Source organism: Dendrobates tinctorius, unplaced genomic scaffold, assembly GCF_039654945.1.
Source record: "Dendrobates tinctorius isolate UK_male_01 unplaced genomic scaffold, ASM3965494v1 ptg000019l, whole genome shotgun sequence".
In the NCBI taxonomy this organism is placed as follows: Eukaryota; Metazoa; Chordata; class Amphibia; order Anura; family Dendrobatidae; genus Dendrobates; species Dendrobates tinctorius.
This window is the reverse complement of record NW_027361687.1, coordinates 35,082,783-35,097,735: the sequence shown is the minus strand read 5'-3', so window position 1 is coordinate 35,097,735 and position 14,953 is coordinate 35,082,783. Positions and strand designations below refer to the sequence as shown.

General features: G+C 46.0%; 1 long non-coding RNA gene across 2 annotated transcripts in view; it reads right to left on the bottom strand.

Annotated features, from left to right (window-relative positions):
• The window catches only part of LOC141082884 (uncharacterized), a 64,697-nt gene that overhangs the window by 28,182 nt on the left and 21,562 nt on the right, over positions 1–14,953 (bottom strand). Inside the window, exon 2 of one of the 2 annotated variants that reach the window (XR_012230602.1) lies at positions 759–832. This is a non-coding gene — a long non-coding RNA (uncharacterized lncRNA). Of the gene's footprint in view, positions 1–758; positions 833–6,489; positions 13,493–14,953 lie in introns of those variants that run through there. The other variant, XR_012230601.1, reaches the window with a different exon arrangement.

Below are 14,953 nucleotides of genomic sequence, written 5' to 3'. Positions count from 1 at the left end.
CAATCTTCTCTTTTGCAAGCTAAACATTCCCAAATCCTGCAACCATTCCTCATAAGAGAGGGTTTGCAGACCGGTCACCATTCTGGTCGCTCTTTTCTGAACTTGCCCCAGTTTGTTGATGTCTTTTTTAAAATGTGGCGCCCAAAACTGGACACAGTATTCCAGATGAGGTCTGACCAAAGAGGAGTAGAGGGAAATAATCACTTCACGTGATCTAGACTTTATGCTTCTGTTAATACATCCTAGAATTGCATTTGCCTTTTTTGCTGCTGCATCACACTGTTGACTCATATTCAGTCAATGATCTATTAATATACCCAAGTCTTTTTCACATGTGCTGTTGCTTAGCCCTATTCCTCCCATTCTGTATATGCTGATTTCATTTTTATTGCCCAGATGTAGTACTTTGCATTTTTCCCTGTTAAAAACCATTCTGTTAGTTGCTGCCCACTGCCCCAGTTTATTTATATCTTTTTGAATCCTCTCTCTCTCTTCTCTAGTATTAGCTATCCCTCCTAGCTTTGTGTCATCAGCAAATTTATTCAGTTTACCCTCAATTCCTTCATCTAAATCGTTGCTAAAGATGTTGAACAATATTATTATTATTATTATTTATATAGCGCCATTAATTCCATGGTACAGTACATGAGAAGGGGGATACATACAAATATAAGGGTTGGGGGTCACTTGGGTAATAGTGATCACAAGATAATAAGTTTTCATATATCCTTTAATAAGATGTGTAGCAGAGGGGTTACCAGGACACTAAACTTCAGGAAGGCAAATTTCCAACGGATGAGATGATCTTGGTGCAATTAACTGGGATGATATCCTGAGACATAAAAATACACAAAGAAAATGGGAGACATTTATTAGCATTCTGAATGGGACCTGTGCACAATATATACCGTATGGGAATAAACATGCTAGAAATAGGAGGAAACCACTATGGCTAAATAGAGCTGTAAGGGGTACAATAAGAGATAAAAATAAAGCATTTAGAGAATTAAAGCAAGTAGGTAGTGATGAGTCTTTAAATACAGAAGATTAAATAAATTCCATAAAAAGCAAATCAATGCAGCAAAGATTGACACAGAGAGACTCATTGCCAGAGAAAGTAAAAATAATACCAAAATATTCTTTAACTACATGAATAGTAAGAAGCTAAAAAATGATAGTGTTGGTCCCCTTACAAATAGTCTGGGCGAAATGGTGGATGAGGATGAGGAAAAAGCCAATATGCTAAATTTCAACAGTATTTACACAAGAAAATCCCATGACGGATAACATGATCAGTGATAAAAATTCTCCATTAAATGTCACCTGCTTAACCCAGCAGGAAGTACGGCAGCGTCTAAAAATCACTAAAATTGACAAATGCCCGGGCCCGGATGGGATACACCCCCGAGTACTGCAGGAATTAAGCACAGTCATAGACCATTATTTTTAATCTTTAAGATTCCATAATAGCATGGTCTGTACCACAGGACTGGCGCATAGCAAATGTGGTGCCAATATTCAAAAAGGGGACAAAAACTGAACTTGTAAATTATAGGCCAGTAAGTTTAACTTCAACTGTGGGTAAAATCCTGGAGGGTTTTCTAAGAGATACTATACTGGAGTATCTGGAGAAGAATAACCTCATGACCCAATATCAACATGGATTTACGAGGGACCGTTCCTGTCAGACTAATCTGATAAGCTTTTATGAAGAGGAAAGTTCAGGACTGGACCAAGGGAATGCAGTGGACATGGTGTACATGGACTTTTCAAAAGCTTTTGATACGGTACCACACAAAAGGTTGATACATAAAATGAGAACAATGGGGATAGGGAAAAATATGTGTAAGTGGATTAAGAGCTGGCTCAGAGATAGGAAACAAAGGGTGGTCATTAAAGGAGCACACTCGGACAGGGTCACGGTTAGCAGTGGGGTACCACAGGGGTCAGTATTGGGCCTGCTTCTTTTTAACATATTTATTAATGACCTTGTAGGGGGCATAGAGAGTAGAATTTCAATATTTGTAGATGACACTAAACACTGTAGGGCAATCAATACAGAGGTGGACAATTCAATATTACAGGAGGATTTATGTAAACTAGAAGCTTGGGCTGATAAATGGCAAATGAGCTTTAATGGCGATAAATGTTAGGTCATGCACTTGGGTAGAACAAACAAGATGTATAATTATGTGCTTAATTGTAAAACACTGGGCAAAACTGTCACTGAAAAAGACCTGGGTGTATGGGTGGATGACAAACTCACATAAAGGCTATGTGCACACGCTGCGGATTCACCCGCGGATTTGTATCTGCGGATCCGCAGGTAAAACCGCAGCTAAAATGACCTGGCCAGCGGTTTTCCCCTGCGGTTTGACACCTGGACAATGGAATAGGTGGCAAACCGCAGCGGAATCCGCAGAAAGAATTGACATGTCAATTCTTTCTGCAGATTCAAAACCGCAGCTTTTCCGCAGTTGAAAAACCGCAGCATTTGCACAGCAGATTGTAAATCACATAGACTTACATTGTACTGTACACTGTCTGCAGAACTGCTGCGGATCCACAGAGGCCAAATCCGCAACGGATCCGCAGCAGAATCCGCAGCGTGTGCACATAGCCTTAGTGGCCAATGTCAGGCAGCTGCTGCAAAGGCAAATAAAATAATGGGATGCATTAAAAGAGGCATAGATGCTCATGAGGAGAACATTTTACCTCTATATAAGTCACTAGTGCGACCACACTTAGAATACTGTGTACAGTTCTGGTCTCCGTTGTATAAGAAAGACATAGCTGAACTGGAGCGGGTGCAGAGAAGAGCGACCAAGGTTATTAGGGAACTGGGGGGTCTGCAATACCAAGACAGGTTATTACACTTGGGGTTATTTAGTTTGGAAAATCGAAGGCTTAGGGGTGATCTTATTACAATGTATAAATATATGCGGGGACAATACAAAGACCTTTCTAATGATCATTTTACGCTTAGACCTGTGACGGGGACAAGGGGGCATCCTCTACGTCTGGAGGAAAGAAGGTTTAAGCATACTCACAGATGCAGATTCTTTACTGTAAGAGCAGTGAGACTATGGAACTCTCTTCCATATGATGTTGTAATGAGTGATTCTCTACTAAAATTTAAGAGGGGCCTGGATGCCTTTCTTGAAAAGTATAATATTACAGGGTATATACACTAGTTTTCTTAATATTGCGTTGATCCAGGGAGCTGGTCTGAGTGCTGTATGTGGAGTCGGGAAGGAATTTTTTTCCCCAATGTGAAGCTTAGGCCGGGGTCACACTAACCGACGCAAAATACGGTCAGTATTTTACATGCGTAATACGAATGAATGGCCCCTAAACAGTGCTCCGTATGTCATCCGTAATCAAGGTGTGGTCGCGTATTTTGCGCATGTCAGCATCCGTATGTAATCTGTATGGCGAGATTTTCTCGCAGGCTTACAAAATGGACATATAATGGAGCCCTATGACAGGGTTTCTAACAGAAACCAAAGAATAGATATAGACACATAGAATGCATATATATATATGTGTCTATATCTATTCTTTCGTTTCTTTATTAAACCTGTCAGTGTGAGTTTACTGTATCGCGCACTGAATTGCCGGCCTTGCTAAAAGACACCGGGTGTGTATTTCTCGCAAGTCACATGTGTGGTCCGTGTGTAATCCGTATTTTTTGCGCACCCATAGACTTGCATTGGCGTATTACGGCCGTAGTACGCTGACAATCGCAGCATGCTGCGACTGGCACGGAGCGTAGAATACGGATGAGAAATATACGGCTGGTGCGAGGGACCCCATAGAGAATCATTGGTCCGTGTGTAATGCGGGCTTTTAGCGCCTCTCACTCGGCCGTATTCCTTGCCAGTGTGACCCCGGCCTTATACTCTGGACAGTACATTAGTATCAGGGGGTAGGAGCGATGCTCTGCGGTGGTGTAATACTCTGGACAGTACATTAGTATCAGAGGGTAGGAGCGATGCTCTGCGGTGGTGTAATACTCTGGACCGTACATTAGTATCAGGCGGTAGGAGCGATGCCCTGCGGTGGTGTAATACTCTGGACGGTACATTAGTATCAGGGGGTAGGAGCGATGCTCTGCGGTCGTGTAATACTCTGGACAGTACATTAGTATCAGGGGGTAGGAGCGATGCTCTGCGGTGGTGTAATACTCTGGACGGTACATTAGTATCAGGCGGTAGGAGCGATGCCCTGCGGTGGTGTAATACTCTGGACGGTACATTAGTATCAGGGGGTAGGAGCGATGCCCTGCGGTGGTGTAATACTCTGTACAATACATTAGTATCAGGAGATAGGAGCGATGCCCTGCGGTGGTGTAATACTCTGGACGGTACATTAGTATCAGGGGGTAGGAGCGATGCCCTGCGGTGGTGTAATACTCTGTACAGTACATTAGTATCAGGGGGTAGGAGCGATGCTCTGCTGTGGTGTAATACTCTGGACAGTACATTAGTATCAGGGGGTAGGAGCGATGCTCTGCGGTGGTGTAATACTCTGTACAATACATTAGTATCAGGTGGTAGGAGCGATGCTCTGCAGTGTGGTAATACTCTGGACAGTACATTAGTATCAGGGGGTAGGAGCGATGCTCTGCGGTGGTGTAATACTCTGTACAGTACATTAGTATCAGGCGGTAGGAGCGATGCCCTGCGGTGGTGTAATACTCTGGACAGTACAGTACAGGTAACACACTAACTCATCAGTGACGTCTCTAGGTGAAGTCCTTCATCCTTGCTTTTCATTCATCCAGCACAGATCGCCATCACGTCTTCCAGCCAGGGCTCGTCTCTGCAGGAAATAACACGGTTATCTAGAGCTCCGCTTGCAGAACACATTACTTATTTTTTCCCAACTTCTACATTACACCACATGAAGAAAAAAAGGCGACATAGTGTCACTCTGCACAGTAACAGGACCGGCACCCCCATTTAAAACAGTATCCTCAAAAAATTAAATACATCACTGCAGTAATCAGTAATAATATCCCTTAATTAGCCCCTATGGTAATAACATCCCCCATCCTGACCCCCGCGTGTCTTATTCCTGGCTTTAGCCATATGTTTTCCCATCCCGCCCTCATGAGTATCCATTCTGCCCCATATGATCTCCATCGTATCCATCCTGCCCCATGATCCTGTGCGATCTGTCTCCAATCATGCCCTGTATCTCCATTCTGCCCAGTGTCTCGCATTCTGCCCCCATGTCCAGCATTCTGCCCCAGTCTCCAGCATTTTGCCCCATGTCCAGCATTCTGCCCCAGTCTACAGCATTCTGCCCCAGTCTACAGCATTCTGCCCCAGTCTACATTATTCTGCCCCAGTCTCCAGCATTCTGCCCCAGTCTCCAGCATTCTGCCCCCATGTCCAGCATTCTGCCCCATGTTCAGCATTCTGCCCCAGTCCAGCATTCTGCCCCATGTTCAGCATTCTGCCCCATGTTCAGCATTCTGCCCCAGTCAAGCATTCTGCCCCATGTCCAGAATTTTTCCCATGTTCAACATTGTGCCCCATGTTCAACATTCTGCCCCAGTCTAGCATCATTCTGCCCCATGTTCAGCATTCTGCCCCAGTCCAGCATTCTGCCCCAGTCCAGCATTCTGCCCCATGTTCAGCATTCTGCCCCAGTCCAAAATTCTGCCCCATGTTCAGATTCTGCCCCAGTCTCCAGTATTCTGCTCCAGTCCAGCATTCTGCCCCCGCGTCCCCCGGATCGCCGCTGTAAAAAAAAAGTAAAAAATTCTCCTTACCTGACCGCGCTCCAGCGGCGGGCGAAGCTCCGTCCCTCCACGCTGTAGCGTGCTCTAGCCGGCGACTGACAGCGATGTCAGATGCCGGCGAGGTGCGCACTGCGGCTGACGTCAGCTTCCAGCATCCGATTGGCTGGTGGCTGTTAACTACTGATGTGCGCAGCGCCACGCTAAGGGCCCGGTTTACCTGCCGGTAGGGGCCTGGTGAGCAGAGGAGACCGGCCCCGATGCGGGCCCCCTCTGCCCACCGGGCCCCATATGCCAGTCAGGGCAGTAATGCCCTGATGGCGGCCCTGCACTCTGTTCTTCCTTTCCCCTCTTTTTCTCTGTTCTTTCTTTCTCTGTTCTTTCCCTCTTTCTTTATTTTATTCATTCTCTCCCCTCTTTCTTTCTCTCTCTCTTTCTGTTCTTTCTTCTTTCTCTTTCTGTTCTTTCTTTCTTTCTCTCTCCCTGTTCTTTCTTTCTTTCCCCTCTTTCTTTCTCGTTCTGTTCTTTCTTTCTCTCTGTTCTTTTTTCTTTCTCTCTGGTCTTCCTTTCTTTCCCCTCTTTCTTTCTCTCTCTCTGTTCTTACTTTTTTCTCTGTTCTTTCTTTCCCCTGATTCTTTCTTACATTCATTCTTTCCCCTCTTTCTTTCTCTCTGTTCTTTCTTTATTCTCTCTCTGTTCTTTCTTTCTCTCGCTCTGTTCTTTCTTTCTCTCTCTCCCTGTTCTTTCTCTCTCTCCCTGTTCTTTCTTTCCCCTCTTTCTTTATCTCTCTTTGTTCTTTCTTTACCCTTTCTTTCTCCTCTTTCTTTCTCTCTGTTCTTTCTTTCTTTCTCTCTCTGTTCTTTCTTTCTCTCTCTATGTTCTTTCTTTCTCTCTCTGTTCTTTCTTTCCCCTCTTTCTCTCTCCCTGTTCTTTCTCTCTCTCTGTTCTTTCTTCCTTTCTTCCACTCTTTCTTTCTCTCTCTGTTCTTTCTTTCTCTGTTGTTTCCTTCCCCTCTTTCTTTTATTCATTCTTTCTTTCTTCTCTTTCTTTCTCTCTCTGTTCTTTCTTCTTCCCCTCTTTCTTTCTCTCTCCCTGTTCTTTCTTTCTTTCCCCTCTTTCTTTCTCGTTCTGTTCTTTCTTTCTTTCTCTCTGCTCTTTTTTTCTTTCTCTCTCTGGTCTTCCTTTCTTTCCCCTCTTTCTTTCTCTCTCTCTGTTCTTACTTTTTTCTTTCTCTGTTCTTTCTTTCCCCTGATTCTTTCATTCATTCTTTCCCCTCTTTCTTTCTCTCTCTGTTCTTTCTTTATTCTCTCTCTGTTCTTTCTTTCTCTCTCTCTGTTCTTTCTCTCTCTCCCTGTTCTTTCTTTCCCCTCTTTCTTTCTCTCTTTTGTTCTTTCTTTCCCCTCTTTCTTTCTTTCTCTCTTTGTTCTTTTACCTTTTCTTTCTCCTATTTCTTTCTTTCTCTCTTTGTTCTTTCTTCCTCTCTCTATGTTCTTTCTTTCTTTCTCTCTCTGTTCTTTCTTTCTTTCCTTCTCTCTCTGTTCTTTCTTTCCCCTCTTTATTTCTCTCTCCCTGTTCTTTCTTTCTCTCTCAGTTCTTTCTTTCTCTCTCTTTCTTTCTCTCTCTCTCTCTGTTCTTTCTTCCTTTCTTCCACTCAAATTCAAATTCAAATAGGCTTTATTGGCAGGACCAAAATACAATTAGTGTTGCCAAAGCAAGAAAAGAAGTGTGGCAGGGGAGTGGATTAGGGTAGTGGGGATGGGGTGTTGGGGGCAAAATTTGGGGAGTGATTGTCCATTTGGAGGTCTTTAGTTGCTCTCATCTTATCACATGTGGTGACATATTGGGAGGCGACCTCCACCATTGATTCTTCTTCCCCCAGTAGGATGCAGAGTTTCCTCTCCTCGTCAATGGATGGGAAGTCTGGGGTATGGGTGGTAAGTTTCTGGAAGTGGGAGTCCCTCACTGCTGAGTATTTGTTGCAGTGCAGCAGGAAATGCACCTCATCTTCCAGAGCCCCCTGCTGGCAGTGCTGGCACAGTCTGTTCTCTCGTGGCTTGTATGTCTGTCGGTGCCGCCCTGTTTCCACCTCTAGGTTGTGGGCGCTTAATCTGTATATACTCAGGGTCTGCCTGTCTTTGGGGTGGCGTAGCCTTTCCAGGTATGGAGCCAGTGTGTAGTCCCTCCGCAGTGACCGGTAGATGGTGAGTTTCTGGGAGTTCTCCAATTCACTCTTCCAACCCTCTATATATTGCATCTTGCTGCTCTCTGAGATCTCTTTTATTTGGGCTTTAGTTAGGGTGTGTTGCTGACTTTGGTTGAGCTGGCTGCCGAGGTTCCTGGCTTGCTCTTGGCTCTGGCTCAGCAGGGCTTTATGATGGTAGGAGCTGGGGTTGCTGTTCTGTATGTGCGCCTGGTGTGATAGCGCCCTCTTGTGTATAGTGAGCCATAAGGGGAATCGGCCCAGCTCTGCCCGTTCTTTCTTTCTCTCACTCTGTTCTTTCTTTCTCTCACTCTGTTCTTTCTTTCTTTCCCCTCTTTCTCTCTCTCTGTTCTTTCTTTATTTCTATCTCTGTTCTTTCTTAACCTCTCTAATCTTTCTTTCTCTCTCTGTTCTTTCTTTCTTTCTCTGTTCCTTCTCTCTGTTCTTTCTTTCCCCTCTTTCTTTCATTCATTCTTTCTTCTCTTTCTTTCTCTCTCTGTTCTTTCTTCTTCCCCTCTCTGTTCTTTTTTCTCTCTCTCTGTTCTTTCTTTCTCTCACTCTCCCTGTTCTTTCTTTCTTTCCTTCTCTCGCTCTCTGATCTTTCTTTCTCTCCCTGTTCTTTCTTTCTCTCTCTGTTCTATCTTTCTCTCTCTGTTCCATCTTTCTCTCTCTGTTCTTTCTTTCATTATTTCCCCTCTTTCTTTCTCTCTCCCTGTTCTTTCTTTCTCTCTCTGTTCTTTATTTTCCCTCATTCTTTCTCTCTCTCTGTTCTTTCTTTTTCTTTCTTTCGTTCTCTCTATTCTTTCTTCTTTTCTTCCCCTCTTTCTTTCTCTCTCTGTTCTTTCTTTCTCTCTCTGTTCTTTCTCTTTGTTCTTTCTTTCCCCTCTTTCTTTCTCTCTCTCCCTGTTCTTGTTCTTTCTTTCCCCTCTTTCTTTCTCTTGCTCTCTTCTTTCTTTCTTTCTTTCTGTTCTTTCTTTCTCTCTCTGTTCTTTCTCTCTGTTCTTTCTTTCCCTCTCTAATCTTTCTTTCTCTAATCTTTTCTTTCTCTCTCTCTCTGTTCTTTCTTTCTCTCGCTGTTCTTTCTTTCTCTCGCTCTGTTCTTTCTTTCTCTTTCTTCCTTTCTTTCCACTCTTTTTCTCTCTGTTCTTTCTTTCCCTGTTCTTTCTTTCTCTCACTCTGTTCTTTCTTTCTCTCACTCTGTTCTTTCTTTCTTTCCCCTCTTTCTCTCTCTCTGTTCTTTCTTTATTTCTCTCTGTTCTTTCTTTCCCTCTCTAATCTTTCTTTCTCTCTCTGTTCTTTCCTTCTCTCTCTAATCTTTCTTTTTTTCCTTTCTCCCTCTCTTCTTTCTTTCTTTCTTTCTTTCTGTTCTTTCTTTCTCTCTCTGTTCTTTCTTTCTCTCTCTTTCTGTTCTTTCTTTCTCTGTGATTTCTTTCTCTCTGTTCTTTTTTTGTTTCTCTCTTTCTGTTCTTTCTTTCTGTCTCTCTCTGTTCTTTCTTTCTTTCTCTCTCTCTCTGGTCTTTCTTCCTTTCTTTCCTCTCTTTGTTTCTCTCTCTGTTCTTTCTTTCTATCTCTGTTCTTTCTTTCTCTCTCTGTTCTTTCTTTCTCTGGTCTTTCTTCCTTTCTTTCCCCTCTTTCTTTCTCTCTCTCTGTTCTTTCTTTCTCTCTGTTCTTTCTGTAATGTCATGTGTGACTGGATACCCCGCCTCCAGCAGGGCGAATTTCTATAACACCCGTGAACCTGGATACACCGCCTCCAGCAGGGCGAATTTAAACAGAGTTAAGGGAAACACCTGGGAATCCGTTACAATGAAATGTCAACAGGACCAGGGATTCCCAGCCAGTCTCCCATGCCGGTAATGGCCCGGCCTCCAGCTGCTTAGCGGCTGCGATCTGATGAGGGCATGCAAATTCCGCTTAGAATGGCTGTTGACATTCTATTGTAACAGTTTCCCCGGTGTTTCCCTTATGTATCCAGGTTCACAGGTGTTATAGAAATTCGCCCTGCTGGAGGTGGTGTATCCAGTCACACGTGACATTACATTATCACCAACCACAGTGTAATGACCCTAATGGCCACCGGGGGCAAAACTAACTTTAAGCAAACAGCTTAAAGGAAAAAAAAAAGGTTACTTGTGCAAAATCTGTCATAATCCAACCTGAATCATGACACTTTCTTTCTTTCTCTCTCTGTTCTTTCTTTCCCATTTCTTTCTTTCATTCACTATTTCCCCTCTTTCTCTCTCTCTCTGTTCTTTCTTTATTCTCTCTCTGTTCTTTCTTTCTCTCTCCCTGTTCCTTCTTTCTTTCCCCTCTTTCTTTCTCTCTCTGTTCTTTCCCCTTTTTCTTTCTCTTCTTTCTTTCTCGCTCTGTTCTTTCTTTCTTTCTCTCTGTTCTTTATTTCTTTCATGGATTCTTTCCCCTCTTTCTTTCTCTCTCTCTCTCTGTTCTTTCTTCATTCTCTCTCTGTTCTTTCTTTCTCTCTCTGTTCTTTCTTTCCCCTTTCTTTCTCTCTCTCTGTTCTTTCTCTCTCCCTGTTCTTTCTTTATCTCTCTGTTCTTTCCTTCCCGTCTTTCTTTCTCTCTGTTCTTTCTCTCTCTGTTCTTTCTTTCTCTCTCTGTTCTTTCTTTGTTTCCCCTCTTTCTCTGTATCTCTGTTCTTTCTTTCCTTCTTTTTTTCTCTCTCTATTCTTTCCCCTCTTTCTTTCCCTCTCTCTCTTTTCTTTCTTTCGCTCTCTGTTCTTTCTTTCCCCTTTCTTTCTCTCTGTTCTTCCTTTCTTTCTCTCTGTTCTTTTTTTTCTCTGTTCTTTCTTTCTTTCTTCTCTCTATTTTCTTTCTCTCTTTCTGTTCTTTCTTTTTTCTCTCTGTTCTTTCTTTTCCTCAGAACCGGCCACTGTGCCCATAATGCCAGCCACTGTGCCCTCAGTACCAGTCAGTGTGATCAGCAGTGCTAAATGAGTGCGGTTGGGGCGTGGATATGGGTGTGACTAGTTGTGAAATGGGTGTGGCCGGGGCATGGCCTAAAATTTGCCGCGCGCCCAACCATGGCTTGCCCCCCCAGTTTTGGTCCTGGGCACACCCATGGACACCGGGGCTGAACAAACCCTCATCAGACCCGATCTAGCAACCCCTGAAGAGATTATTCCAGGGAAAACCCTGTCACCAGGATTGGGGCATCCGCTGTCCCTTGCTGATGGCCCTGGTGTTTATAGATTGGGGTGTTGGGAGGGGGTTGAAAGAAGTGGGGTTGTCCGAAAACTTGCCCAGTGACATCTTGTTGGGGACTGATTTGGCAAGGATGTTCGCATATTATGTTCCTGACACCCCTCCCCAATCTGATATGTAGGGTAATGCTAATGATAATGAGGTGAATGTGCATGTTTTACCTGACAGCGATTTACCTGATAATGCTTTATCTGATAATTCTTATATATCTGAAGGTGCAGGAGTACTCAGCTACGTCATGCTGTGGGGTGAGATGGCTGAGAAACCCATAACAGAAGCAAGCGACAATGCTAAGGGAAATGGGGAGAGGCACGGGAACCATGAGGAAGGTGATGCAGTGCAACTGACCAGTGCCACAGAGGAAGGTAACTGCCCCATATATAGCACTGCTCCTGAAGTAATGGGGATGGATGGGGAGGGAGTACCCATAGCAGCGCTGGCTGATTTGTCTGTGGAAATCCCCAGGGAGACAGCCTACGTAGCCGCTGTTACCCACAGTCAGTGCCCGAATGTAGATAACATTCTGCCTTCTGGACCCTCCTCAGTCCGAAGGATGACTTAAACAGAGATGGACTAGGTCCCAGAGGGTTCCCGTAAGGAAGGGACTCCGACGTCACTTCTGGCTGCCTCCAGACAGGAGTTCCAGCCTGCTCTGCACTCACATGCGAGCCTGGAAGCCTTGAGACACCTCGCTGTGACTGGTAAGGATAGGGTGTACTGGGAGCGAGGGAGATTGTACCGGGAGACAGTTCCCGGTAAATCCCAAAAGGAGTGGTTGAGGGAAAGACAGTTCTGAGTTGTTGCAGATAGCCCATGAGATCCCACTCGCTGGACACTTGGAGATCAGCAAATCTAAGCCTGGCTCTTTCAACGCTTCGAATGGCCCAAGATGGGGACAGATGTAACCAACTACTGCTTGTTACGATCGTGGACGCAGCTTGGCTTACCCAGCCAACGCTCCCATGTCGTTGAACCATAACGATGACTGGGTATGCGCCCCAGGTGATCGTGGAATGTGGACCCACTGGACCACAGGGGAAGGGTAGCGAGCGGGGTCTGTGGCAGCTGAGCTTGTGGACAAGATGGCAATATGCAGGACTAAAAGACACCGCACAACTTCAGGTATGAAGAAACATAAAGTTTACTTAAGTAAAGCAAAAAGAAATGTAGACACCAGGTTCCCGATTACACACATCATGAAGGGTACACATCTCAGGTTGACAGGTGAAGCAAGAGGTCATCACGGGTTGACGCCTTCAAAGGACATCTGGCACGGGCATCCTAGGAGGACCTGGCTCTCGGCCCACAGGAGAGGCACAGGCACAGCAGGAGAACATCAGACACCGACCTCGGGCAGACTTCAGATGATAGCTAGGGTCATCATGGGTTGATGCAGTCCTGGGTTATCTGGCACGGGCATACTAGGATGGCCTCTCTCTCAGACCTCAGGCATAGCACAGCAGGAGAATATCAGATACCGACCTCAAACAGTCTTCTGACAATGGCAGGAGCCGTCACGGGTAAGACCCCAGGGAACCGACAAGACATCAGAACATAAGCAAGACATGGATAGCACAGGTCCAGGAAGGTTGGCACTACAGCACCGGGCATCGGCTGGTCAGGTCACTGGTGGGACCATCACCGGGGAACAGAGCTGGAAACTCCCGGGAACCACGGAGGAGGAATCCATCCAGGAACACAAGTGGGACCGACTCAAGAGCATAAATTGGACCACCAGGACCATGGACTGGACATCTGGACACAGGCTGGACATCAGAACATGGACAGGACATCGGAATACGGACGGGACATCTGGACTCAGGCAGGACATCAGGACACAGGCAGGACATCGGGACCCGAGCCGGACATCAGGGCACAAGCCAGACATCAGGTTTCAGGCAGGACATCTGGACATCAGGGCACAAGGCAGACATCAGGTCTCAGGCAGGACATCTGGACATCAGGGCTCAAGGCAGACATCAGGTCTCAAGTAGGACTTCTGGACATCAGGACATCAGGATACAAGGCAGACATCAGGACATCAGGTCTCAGGTAGGACATCAGAACTTGGATCTCAGATAGAACATCAGAACACTGGCATTGGACTCCGGACATCTGGCAGCGATCATCAGGCTCCGGACATCAGGCCGCGGACATCAGGCTCTGGACATGAGGCTGCAGTCATCAGGCTCCGGACATCTGGCAGGGAAGGATAGGATCCGGACATTTGGGGGAGGACGTCAGACACCGGACATCAGGCAGCGGTCATCAGGCTCAGCACAAGAGGCAACGGTCATCAGGCTCCAGACATCTGGCAGTGACCTAAAAAGGAACTCAAGCAGTCTGGTGCAAACACCGCAGGGTTGGACTGGAGCCGGCCCGGGATTGCACCGAATAGCAAGCTGAGTACAGAGCAGTAGAAACTCAGCAGAAACCTTCAAGATGAACCCAGGTTTGTTCACAGAAAGACAGCAAAAAGTCACAGTCACTGGGTACAGGGTTCAAGACACAGAAGGACTTCAGGAACAACACACAGCAAGAATCAGGACAAGGACTGTGGTACCAACACATAAACAGGGAAAGTCCAGGAACACAGAAATCAGCTGTCCCAAAGCTGATAACAGACGGAACAGAAATGGATCTGGGTACTCAGCCCCCAGAGCAGGCGGAAAAACAGGTATCAGCTTTCCTAGAACTGAACGCAGGCAGGAAAGGAGCTGAAACCAAACACACATGGCAAGACTCACAAACTTAATGCGAAGCTCTGGCAATGCCCCACAGGGCAGGGGAACTTTATAGAACAGCTGCCCCTCAGTGATAGACTGGGGACAGCAATTCAAGCACACACCCAGTCCTCATAAAAGCAGGGGAGGTGTGGCCGTGCGCACCCTAAGCACAGCCAGAAACAAATCAGCATAGCAAAGGACACCTGGCAGCGACTGCAAGCCTGGACACACGTGGTAAGTCATGCACAATTGCAGAGGACCTTGCAACCCCCAGGTAGCTTCCACAGTGGCAGCCAGGGACCGCACATGTGGGTGGTCATGTAGCGCAGCGGAGACACTCACGCATGTACGGCTATGCAGCGGAGCCGGGAACTGAGCAGCATCCATACAGGTAACTGACAGCAACATTCCAGCTCATTCTGGGGAAAGGAGTGAAGGGTTAAAGCAGAAATATGCAGACTAAGGCCAGTTAAACAGAGTACAAACACAGCGGCGTTACATTGCTGCTCTTGTATCAGCAGTCAAAGAGTGGGGAAGTCAGGGCCTGTTCCCAAGGCTCCCCTGATCTCTTTGCCAGTGATAGGGAGCCTTTCCAGAGTATCGCAGTGGACCTTGTGAGACCTCTAGCCGTACCCAGCAGTTCTGGAAAGCGTTACCCGGAGGCAGTGGCTCTGTCCTCAACTAGGGTAGATAAGGTGGTGGACGCCCTGTTGGCCATCTTTTCACTAGTAGGATTTCTCAGGGAGATGTTTACCGACCAGGGGACTCAATTTGTATCTCGCCTAATGGAGGCTCTCTGTGAGAAAAAGCAGGTGAAGCGTCTGGTTTCGAGTGCATATCACCCCTAAAATAATGGTTTGTGTGAGCGCTTCAACGGTACTCTCAAACAGATGCTAAGAATGCTGGTTGAGACCCAAGGACGTGACTGGGAGCGGTACCTCCCACACTTGCTATTCACTTACCGAGAGGTTCCGCAGGCCTCGACTGGGTTTTCCCACTTCGAGCTCCTGTACGGCAGGTGAGTCCGGGGACCCCTTGGGTTGGTAAGGGAATCCTG